Raw genomic sequence first — 4788 nt, forward strand, 5'->3', positions numbered from 1 at the left:
TTTCTGTTGTGGGTGAACTCTGTCCAAACGAGGAGATGATTTTGCCACCATCATTAGCTGCAGCCTCTTGCACAACTTATAGCATAGCATAGCATAGCTGAGCACAGCACAGCAAATCACTGCTCAGCATACATGACGTGCTCTGCAGAGAAAGTATCTGTCTGTGAGTCCCTGATAGAGACTGTTTAGAGTCTAGACGTCGACCATCAGGTCTCTGTCAGGGAGTTTAGGAAGGGTACAGTTATCTCTGATTGCAGATTTCAGGAGCAGAGAGGGTATGTGTGTGTAGGTGTGTGTGCGGTTGTGTGCGCATGTGCTTGTGTGTGTGTGCGGATAACAGAAAGAGAGACAGAGAACAGAGCGAGAAAGAAAAAGTAATTAGAAAACAGACGAAACAGGAAATAGCAGGGAAATTAGACTGACCAGAGCACAATAACAACATAGCTGCTCCCCTCTCTCAGACAAGCTGGGGTCAGAGTGTACTGTGTGTGTGTGTGTGTCTGGGTGTGTGTGTGTGTCTGGGTGTGTGTCTGTGTGTGTGTGTGAGAGAGAAAGACAGTGTGAATTTGAGTTTTGAATAGGAGGAAAGTGGCAATGGAGGAATATGTGTGTGTGTGTGTGTGTGTGTGTGTGCGTGACAGAGAGAGAAAGAGTCTGTATTTGAGTTTGAGTATGTGTGTTTGTTTGAGAGAGAGAAATAAGAAGAGAGGAAAGAGAATGACAGAGTGTGTATATATATATATGTGTATTCCTGTTTTTTAATTCTTGCTTCCTAGACAAGGAAGCAGACAGGAAACAGCAGGGGTATCAGTGTGTACTGAGCATGCCCAGAGAGAGAGACTGGTCAACGTGATGAGGGAGAGTCTTCACTAGTCGGCTCTACTGGGATCATCTTATTAGGTACTTTTCATCAACACACAGGGGGAACCTTCTACCTCTTCATCTGTTCTAGATCCACCCCCAGACTATATACACACTCTGTAAGATACTGTTATAACTTTGGCTGGCATAACCGGATGTTGGTGTTCAAACAGTCATGGACACCATGTAGGACTGCACACAATGATTCTCTGTTATAGAGAGTTGAGAGAGGGAGAGAGAGAGAGACAGAGCGAGAGAGAGAGAGAGAGAGAGAGAGAGAGAGAGACAGACAGACAGACAGACAGACAGACAGACAGACAGACAGACAGACAGACAGACAGATAGACAGAGAGACAGAGAGATAGACAGAGAGACAGAGAGAGAGAGAGAGACAGAGAGAGAGAGACAGAGAGAGAGAGAGACAGAGAGAGAGAGAGAGAGAGAGAGAGAGAGAGAGAGAGAGAGAGAGAGAGAGACAGAGAGAGAGAGAGAGAGAGAGAGAGAGAGAGAGAGAGAGAGAGAGAGAGAGAGAAGAGAAGGAGAGGGAGGGAAACAGGAGAGAGGGAGAGAGACTGAGATAGAGACAGACAGAAAGACAGAGAAGGAGGGAGGGAGACAGAAAGACAGAGAGGGAGGGACGGATTGCAATATTCTGATAAGGAGCTTGCCTCAGCTGAATGAGCTCTCTCTAAATCTCTCGCTCCTCATGTTGTGATGCTGATGGGGGCAGAGAGACACCGTCGTAGGTTTCTAGTCGACTCGACAGATGAGAAACAGGAAGATCAAGGGCAAGATGTGATATGATTTACACACACATACACCCACACACCTCACTTCCTGTCTGCAGTTGGATCATGCCATGACCACCTGCTCTAAATCTCAACCCTCATTCCTCCTCCTTCCCCTCTTCCTCCCCCTCCTCTTCCCCATCCTCCTCCCCATCTTCCACCTCCCCCCCTCCCCCTCCCCCTCCTCCTCCTCCTCCTCCTCCTCCCTGTCAGTCAGACAGAAATAGACAGGAGAGGGACTGAGAGGTCTTAGTGACAAGATGTGAGAATGATGGCACACTTCTGCACCCCCTCCCCCCCTGCCCCTCCAGCCACCGCCCCGCCCCGCCCTGCCCTGCCCTCCCCTCCCCCCCTGCCCCTCCAGCCACCGCCCCGCCCTGCCCTGCCCTCCTCTCCCCCCCAGGACCAGAGCTGGCCCCGGGGCATCCTGTTCTTCCTGAATGGCCCCTGTTCTTCTCTGGGTCAGTAGGGTGACCCACATCCTGCCCTGACACACTGTACTCTTCCAGCACTCTTTCATTCTCCTCCTCCCTCCCTCCGTCATTCCATCCCCTCATTCTTCTCCTGCTCCCCTCCTCCCTCTTTTCTCCTTCCTCTCTTCTTCTTCTCCCTCATTCTTTGTCCTTGCTCCTTCCATCTCTTTCCCTCCATGTTGATTTCCTTCTTCGCAGGAAGTGTAGCAAGTTATTCTTCTCTGGTCTCCTGTGATGGAGTTCTGTTGGCCAGATCCATAGTCGGCCCCGCCCCAAGTTACCCCAACATCCAATCAGCAACCTCCCCACAACAACAAAACACAGAACTCTTCTCTTCACTTACACTCTTGCTCTCTCACACACATTCTCTCTCTCTCACACTCTCTCTCTCTCTCTCTCTCTCTTTCATTCTCTTTCCCATCATCTATTAATTCTATTGTAATCATTTGTGTGTCATGTTCACGCTTCATAAAATACTGTGAAGCACCACACACACACACTCAAACACACACACACAAACACACACACGTCTTTACTCCTCCACCTCTATTTTTCTGAGAGTGACAGTATTTGAGTTCATAAAAGAAAGATCATAGTTTTTTTTGTGTGCAAGTAAAATGTTGCTTGTCATTATGATTGACAACTTTGGTTATATGTACGCACACACACACACACACAAAGACCTATACACTGTACGCACAAACACATATACAAACACACACAAAACACACTATACATGCATACAGAGACAAACACACACACACAGACATATTACAGTTTCATTTATTTTTTATTTATGATTGGATTTTGGTTAATTTCACTGCCAATTGTTTTTGCAACACTGATTAACTTAATGGCAACAAAATCCTGAGAACAGGTTATCAGATTGTGTGTAAGAGAGAGAGAAAGATAGAGACACTCCCTAAATCATATAAACATTTCCATCAGTGTTGTTCTAACATGCAGTATGTTATGACAGGGAGTAGGAAAGGCATCCTTGTCACTAGAGCAGTCTCCATTCATCCATCTCTCCCCTCCTCTCTCAATCTCCCCCTCCTCTGTCAATCTCTCCCTCTCCCCCTCCTCTCTCAATCTCCCCTTCCAGTCTCAATCTCTGTCCATGTCTCTTCCCCCTCCTCCTCTCTCTCTAACAGGACTGTGTTTCTAACAGGCTCTGTGTTTCTAACAGGACTGTGTGTTTCTAACAGGCTCTGTGTTTCTAACAGGACTGTGTATTTCTAACAGGACTGTACACACTAAGGTACACTTGCACTTAGAGATTCATGTTGTTTAAATTGTAACTTGCCTAACTACATGCTCTTATGGTTCTTCCCTTTGGCACTTATTTTTTGGTTGTTCACAATGTGTGCTTCATGTTTTGGCTACCCGCAATGCTTTGGGGCTATCTTGTTGTTATTATCAGTGACCTATGCACTTTGTAAAGCTCTCTCTTGGAAGTCGCTTTGGATAAAAGCATGCATGTAACAGGACTGTGTTTCTAATAGGACTGTGTTTCTAACAGGACTGTGTTTCTAACAGGACTGTGTTTCTAACAGGCTCTGTGTTTCTAACAGGACTGTGTTTCTAACAGGACTGTGTTTCTAACAGGACTGTGTTTCTAATAGGACTGTGTTTCTAACAGGACTGTGTTTCTAACAGGACTGTGTTTCTAACAGGACTGTGTTTCTAACAGGACTGTGTATTTCCGACAGGGCTGTGTACTGACCTGTTACATCTACGTTTCACTCATTCAGAAGGCATTTTCACCAAAGAGCGAGTGCATGTAGACGTACAGCAAAAGATCCAGGATCAGAAGTGCAGAGAACAGTGTTTCAGAGGTCAGAGTCAAGGAACAGTCTATATTTATCAGACAGTGTACAGTAACATCTCAGCTACCAGACACAGTGTACAGTAACATCTCAGCTACCAGACACAGTGTAAAGTAACATCTCAGCTACCAGACACAGTGTAAAGTAACATCTCAGCTACGAGGCACACTGCAACACTAATATCTCTACAAAACAAAATGATGGAATCATTCTGTGAATGAGATGGAGCTGGGCTGAGAGTACAGGAGGGACACACCGCCATCTGCTGGTTGCACCGGGAACTGTTTCTACCCTGGAAAAAAATCTTTATAATAATAATAATTTAGCCTAATGTTTTGTAGCAATGTAGCAGACCCTTTCAGCCAAAGTGACATATTGGTATTTAGACAAATGCTGTAACTGCTGAGCTAATCCCCCCCCCCCTGGCCTCTAACCGCTGAGCTATACCCCCCCCCCCCCCCCCCTGGCCTCTAACCGCTGAGCTATCCCATTTTTGTTTTCATCAGTCAATTTCCCTCATTTTCATTTAAGAAGCAGCACCTTAACGTAAACTAATGTGAGCAAATACAAAGTGTTGTTTCAGAGCTGAACTCCAGCCTGGAGATAATGAGCTGGAATGCTGTTGTTATTATCACAGTAATTAAAGCAATCAGAAGTCAGATGTCTGTGAAATTAAAAACATGCATGGTTTCCTGGCGCTCAGTAACAGAGTAACAACCACTGCAACTCTCAGGTCAAAATATATTATTTTTTTCCATGATTAACAAAACTAAACAACTAGACACACAGAGACGAGATGGACTTTTTTATAGAGCAAATTTACTTTTTATTTCCATT

This window comes from Hypomesus nipponensis, chromosome 15, assembly GCF_054491055.1.
Source record: "Hypomesus nipponensis isolate SF chromosome 15, ASM5449105v1, whole genome shotgun sequence".
Lineage (NCBI taxonomy): Eukaryota > Metazoa > Chordata > Actinopteri > Osmeriformes > Osmeridae > Hypomesus > Hypomesus nipponensis.